General features: G+C 33.9%; 1 long non-coding RNA gene across 1 annotated transcript in view; it reads left to right on the top strand.

Moving 5' to 3' along the window:
- The window catches only part of LOC123617332 (uncharacterized), a 42,005-nt gene extending 31,987 nt beyond the window's left edge, over positions 1 to 10,018 (top strand). The window contains exon 3 of the long non-coding RNA XR_006725452.2: positions 8,551 to 10,018. This is a non-coding gene — a long non-coding RNA (uncharacterized LOC123617332). The remainder of the gene's footprint in view (positions 1 to 8,550) is intronic.
- The last annotated feature ends 13,457 nt before the right edge of the window (positions 10,019 to 23,475 follow it).

Here is a 23,475-nt window from a genome sequence, read left to right as displayed (position 1 = left end):
GCTAACGATACATTTCCAACAGATGGTAGCAACTTTAACTCAATAACTTGTCTTCTTTTTAAGCCTTTCATATAAATACTACCTAGAACCCCAAGACAGAGCCCCATCAAATTTCCATTTATCCAGCTTCCTTAAAATATGCAATAAATGCATTATATAGAAATATATTAAGATCTAGGCTCCTAGGAATAAATACACTTTCCCAGAATGCTCTGTCCCTTGGAAAAAATGATGGTAAATCAGTAACAAGAGGGCTAAATAAGGAGACTCAGTTTTACCGTATGTTTACCTTCTGTCATATACTGACTCATTTCAGCGACACCTCAAGATCTGATGTTAGATAGAAAAGTGGTAATCCCCTGCTTTACGTGCTAGGAATCAATGCTGTTGTTTGGAATATGCAATGGCAATGATAAAATTCCCCCAAAATTGTAACACCCAGGAAGGTCGGGGAGAATAAATATTTTCCTAAAAGGTATGCAGAAAATTAGAGGAATAGAGAAAATATCACTGGTCATAATCCAAACCAGGGACAAAAATGGTGTTCTGAGTCCAGGGAGCAGCGTTCTAGCCAATTCCACAGCTGTAGAACAGGAGTCAAAACCTCAAGTCGGAAATTTAGGCACAAAGGAAACAGGTGGGAGTGGGGGACTCTTACAAATAAGCCATAGGAGTTAAACTGGTTTCAGGCAAGGCAGAAGCCAGATTACTAAGACTGAGGCACAAGGTAAAATATACATACCACAACCAGAATTGATTTAATTACTCACTGAATGACTCCTGAAGACAGTGGCATCCCAGAAGCTGGTAGCTAAGACTGGAGATCTGAGTAAAATAACTTAGCAATTGAGAGACAAGAAACAAGATGGTAGGAAATATGATAGCCACGACTTGATTTTGGCTTGAAATATTCAAGGTTCAGTCATGTCAGTGAGGCATCACTTGTAAAAATCACTGTAGAAACTTTTGGCTTTAACATGCTGTTTAAAATTCATTTGGAAAACGTCTTTAACTATGCAATAACACAATTCTAAATATTTTATAAAGATGGAAATAGATTCTTTCCCCCAGATATATTTGCCTTTCATTTGTTTCTTGATTATTTTAAGTTATACTCCTTTAAGAGATTTTGTTATCCTAGACATGAGTGTTATTAGTGCAACATATTTTGTGGAAAACAGAAAACAGTGAGTGCTTCTTCATTCCTAAGAAGGAAAAGATTATACTTATGAATCTTGGTGGAATTTCTATATATCTACCATGTCTTAAGTCTACTTAATGATAGTATAATTTGACACTATGGATGCTATATAATACATACACTCATAAACACCCTCCAACATATATCACTTTCTAGGTACAGCTTTCTGCACTAGCTATCCACTTACAAAAAAACTTAGTAATATATATCTTTGCTGCCACAATTATCCCTATCATTTCAATTTCTATTAAAGATTCAACATATCATGATTTATAAATTTATGCAGAATGTCAAAACCTATAATAAAGTAAGCTTTGGCCATTCAGGAGCCATCCAGAGACCTTTACAAAATCTCACATTCAGAGAGCATATAATTTTCTTCATAAAATATAGACAAGATGTAATAGAGTACCACAAAATCAAGTCAAGATGTAGAACGTTGGCAGTTCGTATGCAACATGTATTGAGCTAATTCTTTTAACTTCTTGCAAGAATACCACATTTTCTCATTCAAATTAGCATATTGGCAAAATTTAATTAAAATTCTAGTTTTACTAATTAAATGGCAAGCAAGGAATGTTATAAATCTGCTTTACAGATTTGCAATGGCAATTTATTTATTTTTACAATTCTTTCTTTTTTGATGCTTTTAAAGCAATGTTCATTATCTTCATCCAAAAATTTACTTTCTCCAGTACATGAGGGATATATATATATTTGGTGCCTGATTTAATAATACTAATATAAGGTAAATTAAATTTTCATTGAATACTAGCATTAAGATAAATTTTATTTACTGATAATTTTATTTTTTATCATCTTTTGAAATGACAATTCATATCAGAAGAAACCAAGATGATATAAAATCAAAGGGAGACAATAAATGAATAAAGTCAATATTTATTAAAATTCTAAAAGTGCACATAAAATTTTACTGATATGTCTTTTTCCATCATCATGTTACAGTATAGAAGTAAAAAAATATCAGATGACATACAAATATGAGTTTAAGATTTGTTCTTAGCTGTCAGTGCAGATTGATTAGCCATTGTCTATCTTCCTGTTTTATTATGTACCATTTGATGAGATCCTGGATTAAGTTTAAACCTCATTATTATTACTATTGCAACTATAATAATGTTAACAATGACAAATCATAGCAATTAATAAGTATTTACATCAAAAATTCCACTGTATTAAGTTACTTACATGATTTACTATATTTTGTTTTTAACAATAACTATTCCAGATCACTGGCCTACTTAGAATATTGAATACCAGTGACCTTAAAATAAAATCAGCAATCAATGTTGTCATAATAAATCTTTGAGATTTGTCTTCCTTGTGGTAATCAGACTTAACATAGAAAACATTCAGGGCAAAGGCTGCTAATAATTCACCCAAATCCACATTTATTTCTTCTTCCTGGGCTCATGGCTTGATCACATTTCTCAGCCTTACTTGCAGCTGGGAGCATCCATGGGATTGATTTCCAGCCAATGGAATGTTCAGCAGAAATGATATTACATCACTTCTGATCCTGGCCTATAAAAATGTCCCACTAATGCCCTCTATACTCTTCCCACTTCTAACTTGCATGATCCAAGATGAAACCAGGATGCCCAACAAAACTGTATGTTGAAGTTGGCAGGGTCTCAGTCAGCCTGGAACACTGTGTGGAGGAAGGCTGTCCAGCCCTCCCAACACTGCTGCCTTTTCCCTTGATATTATTGCGTGAGCGAGAGATGCCTTTCTCTTTATTAAGCCACTATATATGTTTTGGTCTATTTATAACAGTATTTAGCATTAGAATAAAAGCAGTGACCTCAAAATATATTTCATGTTCAAATATAGCCTAATAAATCATTATTATTTTGTCTTCTTTATGATAAAAATTATCAAATATAACACAAACTAATTTTTGTATGTGAATGTATAAAAAAATAATAATGTAGATTTTTTTCTTAAAGTGAATTCTTGAAATGTCTTCTTTAATTTAGGCCAACTCAAAACCCATACCTATTTATCACACAAAATAAAAAAGAATTGGAAATTTACTTAATTTCCACTAAATCATTTCCTTTTGGTGTGACTTGAGATGAATGTCTCTTGGGGCATAGCCGAGTCATGCCTCCTCCGGCCTGTCTTAAAGGCTCTGTGGATGTCAAGGAGCAGTAAGTCAAGAGTAGGGACCACTAATGGTATCACTCCAGTCTCATTCCTGAGGGAAGAAGATATTTCTTCACTTTCCTCACCTGACTTCTGGCAAAATCTTAAACCTTTCAGGATTTACATCTTGCTGAGAATGTAGCTAATGCCCCTAGCTAGGTTGGCTCTAGACTTTTCTATGTGTCTCTTTTCCAAATATAAAAACACACATACAGAGACATGCATGCCTACAGACAAGGCACACCTGGCCTTAGTCTTTCTTTCCCACTCTCTTTGGGACCTACGACACACCTGCAAACATTCTTGGATCAACTCCAGTAATCAACCCACATTCATGTAAACCCTGTAGAATATTCACCTTGGAAGGACCATTGGAGATCTTCAAGATTAAATTCTCATTTTAAGCATAAGGACACAAAACCCCAACATATTGCTGCAGAACCCCAATTAAGACCCAAGTCCCATGTCTAATTCAATGCTCTTTCCAAATCACTGTAAATTTTTTCATATATGCTTGCCCTTAAAACCTATGTGTTTTTTTGCTTATCTATTCAACTGAGTATAAGAGTTAGCCAACCTGAATAAAGAAAATCAAGAGACTGCTGAAATCTATTAGAGATAGCCGAGAAGTGGGGTGAGCAAGTCTGATCCACTTTAAGAAATTCAAAATATATACCTAACTCAGTTGTAATCAAGAACCTGGTATTAAATATAGATATACCAAAAAAATGTACCAAATATACAGAAAAACTCCAACACACTGCCTACCTTAAAACCCTAATTATATAGAGCAGATCTCATCATGTTTCTCGCAGGTCAAGGGAAAAAAAAAAGCCACATATATGAAAAGATGAGATTTGTATTTTATCCAAGTCTTGCTGGCAAGATGTTCTTGTTTTTAATAACTCCACTACCTGAAACCATAGTAGGAGACAGGAAAATTCTCCCTTGTGATTTTTTTTCCCCCAAAACTATCCACTAATCTTTTAATTAAAAGGGAATGATGGAGAGATGGCAAGTGAGCAGGAGAAGCTGAAGAACACAGGTTCCCTATGTATTTGTACAACTCTAATCAGTCTGCACATCTCTCAGAGAGCTCTGTATTAATTACATGGAATCTAATCCATTCTACTAAAGCCAGTGTTGTCAGCCACCATGATTGCCTCTAGTTCATTATGTTTGTAGACACAGGTTGATAAAATATATAACCTAGAAGAGAAACTTCTAGGAAGGTTTTACATACTAGAGGATGTTAATATTGTAGAAAATAATTTTATGCAAATTTGGGCTTTAAATAATGAAAGAACCCTGATTTTTCTTGGAAGTCCCTGAAACATGTATTTAACTTAATTTTTCCTCTCAATTCAGTACAATGCCTTTTATTTTAGTCAGAAAAGTACTATTTTGGTAATAACATATAGAAATATCCAGACATATGTGATGCTGGCAAATATTTTTTAAGCCAAGGAATTAAAGTAAAAATAATCCATGTTTCCCTCTATATAGCAATAATCACTATATACATAGGGAGTGCTTACTACATAGGAAGCACTATGCTAAACATTTTCCATAAGTTATTGAAGTGATTCCGTGGAATTATATATTGCAGTTTTACTTTTGAGGATAAAAGCCTCAAGAATAAGTAGCTCATCCACATTAAATACCTCCTAAGTCCCTGATACTCACAATCCGTGAAACCGATCATTATTCTCTCTTTCACCTCAACTCCTTCCTGTTCTTCCTGTGCCTCCCAAACCAACTGCTATTTCAAGGCATTAGATTTCATTCATTCATTCGACAAACTTCAAGTGGGCTGTTATTGATCACCACTAATGCAACAGTTAGTTTCCTTCTCCCTTGATTCTTTTACTTCCCTAGATTATTTTCAATCTCTTTCCTTTTTCCCTTACCTGCTAATATCTGTTTTCCTATCATCTAATGACCTTGGTTCCTAACTTACAAAGAAAATAATAAAGATCAGAAGAGAACTATCTAAACTTCCTCCATGAAAACCATCACTCTACCTCTATCTGTCCCAATACCTGGATTTCTTCCTTCCCATTGTGAAAGATTTTTTTCATGCTTGTATCCGAGAAGAACCTCTTCTCACTAGATTCCAGTTATACCATTCCAGCATCTGTCTGCATTTTCTCATGTATCACCGACTTTTTCCTTTTTAAAGATAATTTCTATATACAGCTGTATTAGCTCACAGCAAAAAAAAAAAAAAAAAAAAAAAAAAAAGCCTCTCTTGATCCACGATCCCCTTCCATTTTCTGCCCCATTAATCTTCTTTTCTTTATTTTAAAGCTCTTCAAACTGTTTCCTGTTCACAATTCTTTTCTTAATCTGGTCCTCAAAGGCTCTCAACTCCATGGCTTAACTATAAGATCTCCTGCCAAGACCACCATTGACCTTGCTGAGTTGCTAAATTCAGGTCAATCCATGGTCCTCATCTTACTTGATTTCTCAGCAGTGTTTGAATTAGCTAACACTGTCTCTTTCCTGAAATGTTTTACAATTGATTTCTAGGGTGCAATTTTCTTGACTCTTCTCCTACTCTCCAGAGATTCTATTCTGATTTCATCATTTGATCTTCTTTAACTCTCCAGCCTCTGAACTCTGCGGTGCCTAGAAATCAGTCAATTGGTATCTTCTCTTTAAAACACTTACTGCCCTTCTAAAAGCATCCAGTCTTATACCATCTATCCACTGATACTTTCTCAAGTTATATTTCCAGGTTGAAATATCTACCTTAAATATTTACTCTAAATATGCCTAAAAAGCATCTCATGTTCACATTTGGTCTTTCTCACTTCGCCCTTCCCCCAGTAAGAGCTTGAAGTCTTCTTAATTAATGGCAAACACTTTCTTCCATATGCTGCTGTGGAAAAGCTAGTGATCATCCTTGATTTATCCTTTTCTCTTACAGTGCACATTAATCCCCCAATCACTGCCATCTATTCTCAAGCCATCGTCACCTTATATCTACATTATTACAATACCCTCTTAAAACACTGCTCTCCTCTCACTTCTCCTCACATCACTTCTCAACAAAGTAACCAAGTTGATCATCCTTAAATGAAAGTTATACCTTATCTCCCTTATGATATAAATCTTCTTCCTCAGAGTACAAGCCAAATCTGACATTGGCACTACATGGCTTCCATTTTGTCCTCTGACCTCATCTCTTACTCCTCTCCTTCCCTAAATCCATTCCACATACCCTGGCATCCTTGAACACCTAGAACTCTTTTCTCTCTTATAGCTACAGAGCTGGAATATTGGTCAAAGTCATTAACATGTGCTACTTTAAAGGATATACCACACCTCTAAGAAGTTTAACACAATAAAGATTAGTTTTTGCCTAATGTCACAGTCCAATGAGAGTTGGGAAGCACCCATAGTCAGCTGTTCTCTGAACAGAGATTTAAGTCATTCCACCATCTTAGAGTCCTTCCATTCTGGTGACAGAAAAGTGGAGAGGGAAAGTAAGGAGACTTGTGCACTGGGTTGTAAAATGCTTATATCTCTTCTTCCCATGCGTCAGTGGCCAACATTCTGTGACATGACTAATCTGACTGCAAAGGAGAAAAGCGTTCAGAAGCATAGAGACAGCCTAGATATCTGGGTGATTTCAAAGTTTCTGCTACAATAGCTCTGTAGTGTCTTCAGGCAAGTCAGCAGGGATTTCCCTGGGCTGCCTATTTAAAAGAGCAACACCCCTTGAGTCAAATATTGCCAACTGGTTCCCAATCCTTTTTTTTTTTTTTATTTTCCATGCTCCTGGACAGCCAACTCAACTATATTTTTTGCTTTTCTTAAAGTTAAGAGAGGTCAGGAGATTGAGCTATAGGCATGTAAGTGTAAACAATGTGAGTTGAATTGACTAATCCTTCCAATGCAGCCCTATAAAAACTATGTGATGCCCATGACTCCCTTTCCTCAACTACCAACTTTGTGCAAGGAATTCTAAAGTTCCTAGGAGGGTGAGACTCCAGGGAGCAGGAGACTGGGTTCCTGAATGAATGACCATAAGGATCCTTCCTCAGTATTGAAATTCATATAAATACTGAGAAGCATCTATTTGTGAAACAACTGTCATTTTGTGATTTATTTGTTACAGCATTTAGCAAACCATTAGAACTTTCTACTCCTTTGAATATGCTTTACTTCTATCATTTATCATCATCTGACATACTCAGTATTTACGTATTATCCCCTTTCCCTCGTGTCTTCTGTGTAGAATGAAGATCAGCAAATGACAACCTATGGCAGAAATCTAGCATGCTTCCTCTTTTTGTAGATACACTTTTTACTGGAATACGCAAACACCATTCATTTCTGTATTTCGGGGTTCCTTTCCTGTTTACAGTAGCAGAGTTTAGTAGTTCCAACAGAGGGAGAACTGTGTGGTCTGCAAATAGTATTTACTATCTGGTCCTTAATGGAAAAGAATTGCCAACCCCTGTGCTAGTACACAAACTCTAGGTATAGAAAGTCTTTGCCTATGTAGGTTACTGTTATAGCTCCAGTATCAGAACAGTGCCTGGTCCAATGTGTGTATTTGTTAAATATTTGTTAAATGAATAGATAAATAAATGAATGAGTGAATCAGTGTGTGGTAGGCCAAGAAAATTTCCCACAAAATGTTGCATGTCTTAATTCCTCAAACCTGTTAATATTACCTTATATGGCAAAAAAAAAAAAAAAAGAGAGAGAGAGAAAGGGAGGAAGGAAGGAAGGGAGGTAGAGAAAGAGAGGAAAACTGCCTTTTGCATCAATAGCAATTCTGTATAAATGCTCTTCAGGTTAATTATCACTATGACAAAACTCATGGGGAGAAAAGTGAGTACTTTATAGTTTTTTTCACTTCAGAGATGAAATAAGACATATTTGGGAGACTGTATTAGCACTTCATAAATTTTTTGCTAAGGACAATCTGTTGTAAGACATTAGATACAAAAGCCAGAAAATAAGTCTGATATTTTCTTTAATATATTTTAGAAATTTCCTGCACTTCTTTGTTTTATGATCATAAATTTTTGTCAAATAAACAAAGTTAATTGCTCCTGAAAAGATAAGAAACGTGAATGTCTTCAGGGTGAGGGCAGAGCACATAGTAAGATTTTCTACTTTAATGGAAACAAACTCAGGATAGAAATTCTCTTCTCTTTCAGAAGGCATGGTCACAAACACGTGTCCCTGCAATGCCTGGAATGACTTGGCCATTTTGGAAATATGCACTTGCATGGGGCTTGTAGGAGTGCAGAAAAGTGCAGAGATGGAAAGCACACAGCACGGGGATCATACCATTGAGCTGCTGAACCAACCATGGAACCACCCCGCATCTGTACTTTGTGTTCTCTGATATAATTAACGTCCACTTTGGGTTGTGTATTCAATTACTTGCAGCTGAAAACCTCAGTTTAGGGAATATTCATTATAATAGTGCCATTGATGTTAATTGCTTCTGAGTAATTTGTTCATTCAATGACAAAATGATATAGTAAAACTTTGAGTCATCCTGAACAATTAACTGAGGCCTAATTCAATCTACTTTAGGTTCCAGGGAAATAACATAGAAACCAAGATATTAAATTGTCCATCAGCAGCATGGAGACTTTTTTTCACATAAGGAAACAATTTGTGTTGCCATGGTACTGATTTCAGTTGATGCCTTTATTGAGCACTGGCAGTGCTCTCTAAATGATACACTGTAATGGATAAATGGGCAGCAGATACTCTGCAAAGAGCAAATATCTCTGGTTGGCTTAATCATTTTCATGCTGGTAGCAGAATAAATACTGTATTTCCTCTTTTGTAAAGTTGCTGTGAAAATGGAAGGTATCTTAAAATTTTGGCATACATTCAAGGAAGTGGTGTTGCCACCAAATTTAATATTAAATTAACAAATTTTGTAAATGATGGGATCTTTGAACCCACTAAAAACATGAGCCCCACCCCAGACCCACTAGACCATGTTGGCTCTATATCTAATCTAGCAAATAAAAAGTTTGGAATTTGTAATAAGCAAACCTCTAAATATCTCTACTGCTTCTTTAAGTAAGCTAAAATTAAAACTGTTGCACACACTGGTTTATAAAATGAGGGATTCACAAGAAGATGATTTATTAATAAATTGATGACACATAATACAATTTCCAGAGAAACCAGGCATTGTTTTCTTCTGTTTCATGTTGTTTCCAGAACTCCTTTTATGAAGAAACCATTTAACCTCCTAGTTTAGGAACCATATAATTTATCTCATTATGAAATAGAAATATTTTTGAAATTTACAGTCTGAAACTGAAAATTCAGTCTCAGCTCCACAGCTTATTAGTTGCTTAGCCATTCCAACTTTCCACTTTTGCATGTGTTCGGGATAATCATGACAGTGACATCTTACCTGAAGGAGTTAGTTTGAGGATCAAGTGATGAAATATGTGTAAAGTTTTTGTAATTGTTTAAGTTCTATAAGCATATGTTTCTCTACATTCTTCAGTTTTTATGACTATTGCAATAATCCTAAGAATAAAATAAATGTGGTGAGCGCTGATGTTTTTGTGTAGTGAGAAACTGAGTAATCAAACTGTGTTCTGATAATAGCATAACAATGACCAAATTGGGAAAATAAAAATATTTATAAATTCCTGTATGATCTTTATAAAATGAATAGTTTTTGTTTGTTTGTTCTGGTAAGAATGAAATAAATCAGAACATGAATATTCTTAGTCTGAAGTTTCAAAAAATAATTGGAAAAGGTCCCTGCCCTTAGGGAGGTAATATTATAGTGAACAGAGAGGTAAAATAAACTAAGCTGTGAGCAGGAAGAAGAAATAAAGACCTTGACTAGAAGAATGCAGAGAAAGAATGTCTCATCAGAAATGGAAGCTTCCCGAAGAAAGATAGGTTTCCAAAGACCTTCATGCCTTGGGCAAAATGAATGTCTTATGTGCAGTCAGTTTGAATTTTGTGCTATGGTAAAAATAAATACCTAGGGATCATGTTATACAAAATTTCAAAAAAATGAAGGCAAGTGACAATTCATAACACCTCCTTATTTCACCAGCACTCTAAACATTCATAAACATTCATATAGCTCCTCAAAAATTATGTTCAGTTTTTTAAAATTGACATGTTTATGCTCCTTAGTAATAATTCACAAATATCTTTTATCTATATTATTAAAATATCTAATGCATTTATTCACTTAAATACTTTTTGAGCAAATACTATATGCCGGCACCGTTCAAGGAAATGGAGATACAATGATGAACAAGGTAAATAATTGTTTCCCTCCAGGAGCTGTCATCTTGTGAAGCAGAGCTCCTCAGATTTTAATACTCACTAAGATTATTGGGAGACCTATTTTAAAATGTAGATTTTTAACTCAGTTGGTCAGGCTGTAATCTAAGAATCAGTTTTACAATAAGATCTCAGGAAATGCTGACACTACTGGTCCACAAATCCCACTATGAGTGGAAAGGTATTTAAGCATCTGGACAATAAAGCAGTAGTTATACTTCAGTGCATGATGGGGAAAGAGTATACAGCCCAGAGGGGTCAATGAGAGAGACTGAAAGAAGGATGTGTCCTGGAAAAAGATCTTTCCATGTAATTTGTAACAAATAATAAAGGTAGATCACATATATGTGAAAAAGTAAGAATATTCACTAAGTATGTTATAATAGCTATAAAATATATCCTCATTTAAAAACTTTTAACAAAATATATTCCTGATGGATTAGAGAGCTAAACATACTTAGAAATTATCAAAAGCACAGAACAAGTATAAGTGAATACTCAACTGAAATTGACAATACCTCTAAAAAAAAAAAAAAAGAAAGAAAAATCAAGACTCTGTTCCTTTCACAGGAAACCCAGGGAATGGTGGAAGACAACCTTCTTCATGGAAACAATTACAACCAGACTGTGAATTAATAAAGTTACTTGTTTAGCAAACTCATCCATTGCCAGTAGATTAATCTTCACAAAACCTTTATCTTGTTTTGATCCTTTACACACACTTAAATTCTGCAAAGATCATTCTGCCAGTACTAAAATGTCCAAATTATTTCACAGGCACTCAAGGCTCTTGACAACTGGAATCAATTCCACCTATTTTCCACTGTTATATTCTCATACTTCTTTTATAAACTCCTCACTCTAGCCCTTTAATGAACCTAGGGTTTTTTTTTCTTTCTTTGTGCCTTTACTGTACTGTCTTCCAAGTTTATAATGCCTCCACCCTCATCTCTGCCTCTCCAAACCCAACATTTCATCCAAGTGCAACTCAAGCTCCACTTTTTCTACTTTTTCTGCAATTTTTGGCCAAACTACTACACCAAAAAGTTATTTTAGAATTCTTAGGTATTTCACTGTCCCTGATACCTGTGCTAACTTTCAGAAATTGAACAGGATGTCTTGGTTTGAAACCATTTAAATGAAAATCCTGTAGTCCAATATGAATCTCAGGGTTTAAGAACAGAGTGTCAAAATGCTTAGCATAGCACCTTGCGTCTTTGAGTTCTAAATAAATAACCACTGTACTAATGCCTAGCCCTGTGGGTAGGATGCTCGCCAAACCACCTTAAGTATTTTTAAGAGCTTTGCTTCTGTCTTTTTCTAAACCATCTAAGAACCTTAGCGTCTTTATACATGGTTAGTATATGCAAACAGATATTTCCTAAAAAATAAAATGCTCCAATGAATTCCAATAATGTTTGATATTTCATAAAATTAAGTGATGCTTACATCATGAAGTTTGTCCTCCTTCAGATAAAAAAATCACTGTATTTTTAACAAAAAATGAATTATTTTAAAATTTTGTCATATTCCAAACTATGCATTAGGAAAATTGAACAACTGTTAATACAGAATATTAATCTAAAAGTTAGCAATGATTATTCTTTTTAATATATTTACTTTTTTATTGATTGATTGAGTGGCCTTTTAGAAAATATTTCTCACAACATCTACTCTCTATTTTATGTGTATATGGATTCAGTGTTCACCATTTAGTTCTTTTACATTTGTCTCTCACATGGTTTCATTCTAAAGAGATTAAGGGATAATATAGTCTCTGAGTTTTCACATAATTAAGTATGCCAGTATTACCATTTTGTACTTGGGTAATGACTGGTCTGGTTATAATATTCTCAAGACATACTTTTCCCCTAGAATTTTGTAAATATTGTTCTATTATCTTCTGGCACTTCATTTTTCCAGGGATGTATTTGAGCCCAACCAGATTTATTCCCTTTGTAAGTTCTTGGATACCTAATGAATTCTTTCTTTATCCTTGAAATTCAATCACTTTACCAGAATGTCATGAAATTGGTTCTTTTAATGAATTTCTTGAAAACAGTGTGCTTTTGATCTGTGGGTACTATTTTTAATTTCATAAATGTTCTCTACTATTATATAATTATTTTAAAATTTAATTTTATGGGTTTTCACTTTGGTCACACACCATTTATCTTTATTTTGGATCCACATTTCCCATTTACTGTGGATATTAACATTTTTTTGATTATTTTATCTCATTCTCCTTCATTTCACTGGGACTACTTCATGGCTTTCTTCTGTTGCTAATTTTATTTTCCACACTGTCTAATCTGTTTCCTATGGTTTCTAGTTAATCAGCTCTGTAATGGTGTCACTTTGGTTTTCTATACACTTTTTATAGTCTCTCCTTTCAGTTCATTCACACTTTTAATTATCTCATATTTGATGTCTTCTCTGATTAAAATCATATTCCCTTTAGGTTTGCCTATAGCATGAAACATTTATGGAAACTTTTTTTCTCTTTTTCTCTTTCACTTACATTTTCTTCCAGAATGAATTCTTTTGTTCTTTCTGTGCTTTATGCCTGTCTTTATTTTGACTCTAGTATTTTTGAACACTTACCATGTTTAGCCCATGTTTAATGTACTCTTTCTTAAAGCATTTTACTTGTTCTGAATATGGTAGGCTCATTTTTGTTCATACTTTTCCTAACCTATCTGGGACCTGTTAAAATTCTCCTTAATAGTTTAAGGAAGGTCAGTGAGTATTCTAGCAACATTCCTGTAACCTGAAGAACCTGTAGAATAAGAGAAAAACCCAATTAGATGTAGTAGTGTCTTGGGTTGAGATTTTGGCCCATGGTCAAGGTGAAGAAAAATTCCTGGACACCTAGTGATCAATGCTATAACAACTCACCCACAAGTTATTTATTAACATTGCTGAGACATATTTTTTTCTATTAAGTTAATACCTCTCTCTCCAATTCCTTCAGGAATACTTATTAAAATATATACCAAATATATAAAAATATGTTTAAAATAAAACTCTTCACAGGGTAGAACTGCCTGATAAATGAAGTTAGACCAAAAGTCTGCCAAAGAATTATTTATTTTTTGTACTAGAGAAAAATATAAACCATAAAAAGTTCCCCCTAGAGTTCATTTTCAACTTATTTAGTCATTAAAACTTATACTCTAATTGTTTAAATATATTCGATCAATGTAAGTTTGGTCTATATTCTGAAACATTTAGTTTTTATTTACTTTCACCATTATAACAACAAAAGCTGTACAAACTGAAAATAAATTACCTCTTTGGACTCATCAGAGACTATAACTTAGAGGACAGACTGCCATCCTGAAATCTAAGGTAAAGGCAGAGAATCAACAGCAGAGATCTGCTTAGTTGGAGCAGATGCCAGTGGAGTCATATACTGGTAGGAATGTCTAAATGATAATTTTGATGAATTGCTGAACTTTGGATATGGAATGAGTGACAAACTCCTGGGGGAGTCTTAGGGAGATGAGCCACACTTTCAGGGAATTTACCTCGAGGAGGCTCACTGTGTTTTCACACTGAAAAGTCAAGAAAGATTCCTTGGTAGCTCTAGTCATAGGGAGAGAAAAATACTTTACCCACAGACGTATGCCGTCTGTGAAAATAACATTTTCCCATCTTCAAACCCTTTTACCCATCCTGTCTCTCTTAAGTGGGGAAACAAGTAAGATACACTAGTAAAGATTATAGCCCAAGCACACAGTCTCAACTCACTAAAATATGAAGATGTATCAAAAGATTATAAAAGCTTCCCCTCTCCTACACCTTATAACCACAGAAATAAGGCTCTAGCATAATAACAGAGAATTGCAGGTGAAAGAACTAAAAGACATAGGCCCTATCTGAGAAGGATTTGTTAGTGGAACCCTAAGGCAACAGATGAGACAAAATAAAGTCACAAGAGGAATTTGAAGCCTTTGGCATCTATGCAAGAATAAGCATTACACAAAGACTTCACCCCAACCAGGTTACTATAAAACTTCACACTAAGTACTTCTTTTACCTTAGCTCCTATCACCCTGGCTTTTAAAAAATAACAAGAAATCTTAAATATAAGAAAAATCCCAGTCTTAGGAGATAAAGCGAACATCAGGACCAGACTCAGATATCACATAGATTTTGGAACTATTATACAAGAAATTTTAAATAACTTTGATTAGTATTTTAAGAGATAATGAAAAAAGTAAACAGCAAGCAGGAAGAATGGGTAAAGTAAGCAGTATGAGGAAAACTACAAGAAAGAATCAAAGGAAAAAGAGAAATCAAAAACTATAAAATATAAATGAAGAGTGTCTTTGGTGTACAAGAGTATACTGGACATGGTGGAAGAAATATTTGATAAGTTTTAAGATATGTCAATAGAAACTTCAAAAACTAAAATTCATATAGAAAAAAAGAATAAAAACAACATTCAAGAATTATGAGGAAATTTTGAAAAATGTAGCCTATACGCTATTAAAATACCAGAGAAAAGAGAACGACTTGGGTAGAAGAAATATTTGAAATAACAATGGCCAAGAATTTTCCAAAATTTATGACAAACATCAAACCATAGATCCAGGAAGAATGGAGAATGCAAGGCAGAGCAAACACACACACACACACACACACACACACACACACACACACACACACAATATATATATATATCATATTCAAACATCGAAAAACAAAGACAAAAATAAATCTTGAAAGACGAGAGAAAAATAAAACATTGCCTATTGAGGAACAAGAATATGAATTACAGCTGACTTCTTATCAGACACTATGTAGATAAGAAGACAGTGGAGTAAAATATTTAAAGTACTGAAAGAAAAAAGACACCAATTTAGAATTTTATATCCAGTGAAATTATCCTTCAAAAGTAAAGGGGGAAATAAGCCTTTTTTTTTTTTTTCAAATAGAAAGCCATTACCAGCAGACCAGCCCTACAAAAAGTTTTTAAAAATTCTTCATGGAGAAGGAAGATTATATAGGTCAGTATGCCAGACAAAATAATGACAGTCTAAAGAGATACATGTTGCAACCTTTTGAATCAGTGAATACGTTATCTTACGTACAAATAGGGACTTTTTACATGTGACTGAAATAAGAAATCTGAGATGGAGAAATTTTTCCAGATTACCCAGCTAGATCAAATACAATCACAAAGGTCAATACAAGGAGAAGAAGGAGGTGGAGGAGTTGAGGATGTAACAAAAGAGGCAGTGGTCATAGCGATATATGATTATGAGCCAAAGAATGAAAACAGGCTCTAGAAACTGGAAAGGGGAAGGAATAAATTCTCCCCAGAGCTTTCAGAGGGATGAAGCTTTTAATTAACCTTGATTTTAGCCCCATAAGACACAGTTTTGGCTTCTGTTGTTCAGAGCAGTAAGGTAATACATTTGACATTATCCTCCTAAATATATCTAACTACTTAAATAAATATAATTAAACAGCAAGATAGTAAATAACCATAACCACTAAGCTTGTGATAATTTGTTAAGCAGCAATTGGATAATAATACAGATTTTTGGTACCTGGAAAGTAGGAAGGTAGGTAGGTAGGTAGGTAGATAGATAGATAGATAGATAGATAGATAGATAGATAGATAGATAGTTATAATAAATATTTACAAGGAAATGACTTTGGAATGGAGCAATGGGTAAATGTAAAAAGCATGTTAAGAAGAAGCATAAATAGAAACACTGAGATTGTCTTGAACATTGTTAGTATAAATATGAATGTTAATGACTGTGCTGGAGAAAACTTAGAATAAAGTAAGAAACATGTTAAAGAAAACCTGTGCTGTCTAAGGGAATACTTACATCATCATAAACAAACTGTTGGTAGGTATGTATATTAAGAGCTGCTAGTGAAAACTCAGGAAGAAATGAGAACATTTCATTAGAAGTTGGAGTTATACAGTGGTGGAAAACATGAATGAACTACATGCTAAATTAAGCAAGAAGTGATGAAATGGAATATTTAGCTGAGTATACTTCTAAGAGAGTGTTGAGGGTATGGCCTTATTTCTCCTTACAGCTTGTGGGTAATTGCAAAAAGAAAGAGATACATTGAAAGAAGAACTGATAAACAAAAAGAATCCAAAACTTGATGAGTTGAGAAGCATGTATATAGAATAAAAAGAACTTAAAATTAAGAATTTCACCATCAGGAAAGCATGATCTAGAGGGGGGAAAAAAAAACCCTGAGAAGGTGGCTGATGACATTTTTCTATTACCTCAGAAAAATCAGAAGTTCACAGAATTGTGTCACACCAAAGTTACTTTGAAGAGACATCATTTATCTCCTGAATGCATTCAGTCATCTCAGCAGAGGCTAAATAGAAATAAGATTATCTAGAAAAAGATCTTTAGAGAAGCCTCTTGTCCAATAAATCCCCATTACATATCCAGGAGATCCATAAGGGTCTTGATAAATTTATACCACCAGAAGCACTGACACCTTGGCCTAAAAGAGACAGAAAAAATATAAAACTAGGGAAGGCTTTGGAATCCTCAAATTCTATAGTTAGAAAAGAGGTTGGTAAGATAACTCAGCTGCAAACATGTTCTATTTTTCAGAAACAGACAAACAAACAGACAGAAAACCGAGGATGATCCTGAGAATAGAAATCTGAGCCCAGAGCCCAGCCCTAAGAATTTAAACACAGAGGGTGGAGCCATGATCCCAGCAGGCAGAGTCATGATCCCACAGAAGTTTATTCCCAAGCCTTGAAAATTAATGTTATTTCCTCACCTGGACTTTTAAATGTCTTAAGATCAGTGACATCATTTTTGTGGAGGTGATAATTAAGTTTATTTATTTATTTATTTCAATGGAATTACTGGAGTTTGAGCCCAGGACCTCGGGCATGATAAGCACACACTCTACCACTGAGCTATGTCCTCCCCCCACAAATTTTCTTTCATTTTTCTTCCCTTTTTAAAGGAGGTATCTGTAGCTGATATTCTATGGCTGTCCCATGGTTGTATCTTGGTAGTAAATCACATGTTTTTGATTTCACAGATGCATGAACGGAGAATTTTGTCCCAGAATGGATCATAGTCAGAGTCTAAGTTGCACATGATGTAAATGATTTAGGTGATTAAATTAGAAACTTTCAGCTGATGAGATTTAGACGAGATTTTGAACCTTAAATTGAGTATGTATTTTGTAGAGACGTCAGAAAATATTTGGATGGAGTGAATGTATTTTGCATGTATGACAGATGTGAATATATGGGGGCCAGAAGAGAGACTATGGTAAGAGGAATATGTTGTGATCCTCTTAACTGGGGAATATGTACGTTACATGTGAAACAGATGTTGCACATTGGATTAAGAATCTCTAAATGGGGTCATTATTATGGATTAGCCCTGTAGGATGAATCAAATCACAAATGCCCTAATAAGGAAAAGATGGAGACAAGAGTCAGAGAGGGAGATAGGATAAAGAAAGCAAGGTTGGAGTGACATGTCCATGACTACCTCTAGCATCTGTATTCTCTCTCACACACACACAAACACACAACAAAAACAAAAACAAAAACAAAAACTTCCAGAAGAAGACAATAATCTGTGTTGTTCTAATGCATTAGTTTGCAGTTAATTTATCTGAATAGCAACAGAAAACAAATATAATCAGAAATTCTAATCTATATAAGAAATGGAAGAGTCAGAGCATTAATAAAGGTAAAATAAATCTTTAATTTTGCCCATTCTTAATTAATGTAAAAGGTATCTGTGTTTAAAGTAACACGAATATGAGGTCGAATTTAGCCTAAAGCAAGCAGAAGAAAAGAAATTTGAAAAATCAGATAAAAAAGGCAATGAAATTGGAAACAGGAAAAAAATAGGGAAAACCAACAAAACAAAAACTGTTCCTTTAAAAAGACAAGTCAAATTGATAAACTTCAAGCCAGAAGTAACAAGAAAAAAGAGAGATGCAAATTACCAACATTGAAATAAAACCAGGGTCATAATTACTCTTTCTATAGATGTTGAGAAATATAATGAATAACTCTATAGCCAAAAATTTGATAATTTAGCTGAAATAGATAAATTCCTTGAACTGCATAAACTTCTGAAGTGCACACAAGGGGAAATAGATAGTCTGAACAGGCCTATAGTTATTAAATAAATTAAATTCATAATTAATAACCTTAAATAAGGAAGCTCAAGGCCTAGATGATTTCATCAGTGAATTTTATCAAGCATTTAAAGACAGAAATCATATCAATTATCCAAAATCTCTTTTAGAAAGTAGAAGCAGAGGGAACACTTCCTAATTCATTCTATGAAGCCAGAATTACCTTAATATTAAAAGCAGATAAAGATATTACAGAATGGAAAACAAAAGATCAGTATCTCTTACGAGCATGTATGTAAAATTCCTCAACAAAATATTATCAAATCAAATTTGAAAATATATAAGAGAATTCTATACCATAGTCAAGTGGAACTTCCTTCAGGTAGGCAGAGCTGCTTTACATTCAAAAGTCAATGTAATCCAAATCTCATACTCCCAGCTTTATCCCTTCCCATCTCCTTTCCCTGGTAACCATAAGATTGTTTACTATGTCTGAACATCTATGTCTGTTTTGTGGATGAGTTCACAGTGTCCTTTTTTTCCCCTTTTTTTTCCTATTAGATCTCTCATATGAGTGACATCATATTGGTATTTTTCTTTCTCTTTCTTTGAAATTTGTAAATGTTAGCTGCTATATATAAAAATAGATTTTAAAAAACAAGTTTCTTCTGTATAGCACAGGGAACTATATTCACTATCTTGTGATAACCTTTAATGAAAAAGAATATAAAAATGAATATATGTATGTATATGCATGACTGGGGCATTGTGCTGTACATCAAAAATTGACACATTACAACTGACTGTACTTCAAAAAAAATCAGTGTAATCCACCACATTACAGACTAATGAATAAGAACATCATATAATCCTATTGATTAAGACAGAAAAGGCATTTGACTGAATCCAAATCTATTCAAAATAAAAACTTCCAGCAAGCTAGAATAGAGGTGAAAGCTCTCCCTCAATCTGATGAATATTCACACAAATCCTACAGATGCCATTGTACTTACCATTGAGAAACTGGGAGCTTTTCTTCTAAGACTGGGAACATAGCAAGAATATTCTTTCTCACATTCCTATTCAACATCATCTTGTAAATCTTAGCTAATTCATAGGACACAGAAAATAAATTTAAAAATTACAAATAGAAAAAAAAGAAGAAAATGGTTTGCTTTCCTATGACATGATTGTCTATGTAACAAATACCAGGGAATAAATAACAACAACAACAACACAACAACAACCACAACAACAAGACCTCCTGAACCTAATAGCAAGTATAACAAAGTCTCAGGAAATAAGATTAATATACGAACGTTAACTGTTTTTATAAATATCAGTGAAGAACAATTGGAGAGTTGAAATTTTTGAAAAATACTATTTACAATGGCATGAAAAAGAAGAAATTCTTAGATATAAATCTAACAAAGATGTACAAGTCCTATAAATGGAAAACTACAAAATGCTGATGAGAAAAATAAATGATGGGATGCTTAATGTCCATATTTTAGAAGATTCAGTATTTTTAAGATGCTAATTCTTCCCTATTTGATGTTGTAGATTCAATGCAATCTCAGTCAAAATCCCAGAAAGTCATTTTGTAAATATCAACAAACAGTATCTAAAGTTTATATGGAAAAACAAAAGACCTTAAATAGTTGTTTATAGTAAAGGAAACTGGGTGGGGAATAGGTGGAAAATCTCTGTAACTAACTTCACAATTTTTCTGTAACTTTAAATGTGTTCTAAAGACAAAGTTTATCTTAAAATAACTATTTCCCCTGAGTGAAGTACATAAACAGCAAAGGAATTTTTATTATTTCCTTTCTTCAGTCCATCCATTACTTTTCTGTCTTCAGTCTAAAGAAAACAATTATCTTCAGGCTCTGAATATATCTTCAGATATTGCAACTGATCAAATAATCCCTTATATTAATACTTAGTGTTACGTACATGCGTTTTAGTTCTTAAACGGATCATCAACCTTAACCACCATCAACTATTTCTTCTACTTATATAACCCTCAAGTGGACATGAGAATATCCTGTTGTTTAACTATTTCATTAAAAAGTGAAAAAAAAAAGTGTCTTTACATGGATATATTAGTTTAATTGAATTAATTTGCAGTTGCAAATTATGATTATTATCAAATTCAGTCGTACTTACTTTTATCTAGTTTTACCCATTATTTATATACCTGCAGTTGAATATACAAGAACACTCTTCCTTCACTTTCAGTGAGAATTTAGGTATGTAAGCGAACCAGCTCTGCACTTAGACAGCTGGGATTCTAAAATTCTAGCTATTCAGTTACAAGCAATGTGGTGGGAAATTCACACAAACTACTTCTCTTCATTTCTAAAATGGAGATAATGACAAGTCAAAATATCATTATCTGACACATAATATACTTTTAAAAGTATAATTATTAGAAATTATTACTTGAATTTGTAAAATTGTTGGTTTGCAATCTTGAGTTCCTCAGGTGAAATTTGAAACTGGCTCCCATACATGGAGGGCAAGGACAGACCAAAGAAAAAGGCAGATCACTCCAGATTGACAGATGGCAAGTTTAATAGGCAGTAGATCTTTGTAACCAGCTTAAAGTTTTTATAGAGGTTTTAACTGGATTCAGTCACATATTCAGTCTGGATGGTTTCAATAACACATTACTTCTCTCAAGGCTGTGTCTTTAAAACAGCTGCTGGAATGTATATTCCAAGGACAAGGGAAGAGGTGAGGGGTCTCTGATTGTCTGGCTGCATCTTATGGATCAACCTTTGGTCACATCCTCTTGATGACTTCCTTGAAGAAAAAAAGGCTCCAGATAAATGAGGATTGTTCTGATATAGCTGTTATTGTACAAAGAAAGAGACCAAGAGAGAGTGGGGAGAGAGAGAGAGCCTAGAATTAGGAGGAGGGAAAAGTAAGCTATGGTATAAAGAAGAATTAGAAGAAAAGATAGACATCAAAACAATCACACCCCTATTGGAGGGAAGAGTACACCACCTTTGTATTTCATTGATTGAATAGGGAATAGAATGTTAGGCAAAAGCTATCATAATAGTAAATAGCATTAGAGTTCCACAACTTTAATTTAATTGGAGAAAGATATGAACTGAAACCTTACCTTTACTTTATTGCAAAAAGAAGCAATACTTAGAATGGTTTAAGGCAAAGATTTAGAAAATGGATAGGAGCTTTCTAGGTAGATGTGAAATCAAGATGACTCAAAGAATGGTAGAGACTTAAAAAGAAATGGAAAAAACAAGAAAGGAAAATGAAAAAGAAACTGTCATGAATAGTGTAAATAATCCTAATCAGTTTCAGATACAGATAGATGGATCAATAGCTAGTTAGATAGCTAGACATATGATAGATTTGATGGACTTGCTCCCTTTTGAAAAAAATCAGCTGGCAATTAATCAATTGCAAATGAAGCATTTAGTAGGACAGTCCAATTTTGTTCAGGAATTTCTATTGCAATAGCATTGCTCTATGTCTGTCTATTTTAAAGGAAATCTACCTATTGATCTATCAATCTATCTATTTAACATCATCCCTCTTTCTGTCTATCCCCCTCCAAGGAGGAGAAAATAAGCTATCTTACAAAGAAGACTCAGAGGAAGATGAGTCAAAACATATTCTTCTACCTATTGCAGAGAATGGAAAATTACCATTAGAGTCAGACATTTGCATTTTCCCCCCACAAATTGTGAATAGAATGTTACGCCTAAGCTATCTTGGTAGCAAACAGCATTGAGTCTCATCAGCTTTAATCTAAATGGAGAAAAGACATGAAGGCAAACCCTTGTCCTTACTTACTTGCAAGCAGAAGCAATGCTTAGAGAGTTGTTTATCTTTGTGTATGAGATCATGTGTGTGTATTTGATAATTTATACTTACGTATGTTAAAAATTTATTTAGAATGAGTACAAAATGGATGTTTTTTGTCAACTGAATATTCTGATGAATTCAATGCTTACACATTCTGTGAAATGTCCAAAAGATCAAACCTTTTAAAAAGTCATAGGAATATGATCCAGGAATCCCACTTCTGGGCATATATCTAGAGAAAATGCTAATTCAAAAAGATATGTGCACCCCAATGTTCACAGCAGCATTATTTATAGTATTCAAGACATGGAAACACCCTAAATGTCCATCAACAGATGAATGGATGAAGAAGATGTGGTGTATATATACATTGGAATATCATTCAACCATAAAAAAGAATGAAATAATGCCATTTGCAGCAACATGAATGGACCTAGAGATTATCATATTAAGGGAAGTCAGACAGAGAAAGACAAATATCAAATGGTATCACTGATATGTGGAATCTAAAAAAAAAATGATACAAATGAACTTATTTACAAATCAGAAATAGACTCACAGACACCAAAGGAGAAGGTGTTGGGAGAGGGATAAATTAGGAGTCTGGGATTAACATATACACACTACTGTATATAAAATAGATAAACAAGGACCTACTGTATAGCACAGGGAACTATATTCAATATCTTGTAAAACCTGTGATGGAAAAGAATCTGAAAATGAATATAATCACTGAATCAGTGATCCCTGAATCACTTTGTTGTATACCTGAAACTAACATAATATTGTAAGTCAACTATAATTCAATAAAAGAAAAATGTTTTAAAAGTCATAGAAATCCC

Source organism: Camelus bactrianus, chromosome 1 (assembly GCF_048773025.1).
Source record: "Camelus bactrianus isolate YW-2024 breed Bactrian camel chromosome 1, ASM4877302v1, whole genome shotgun sequence".
NCBI lineage: Eukaryota > Metazoa > Chordata > Mammalia > Artiodactyla > Camelidae > Camelus > Camelus bactrianus.
This window is presented reverse-complemented; position numbering and strand designations above follow the sequence as displayed.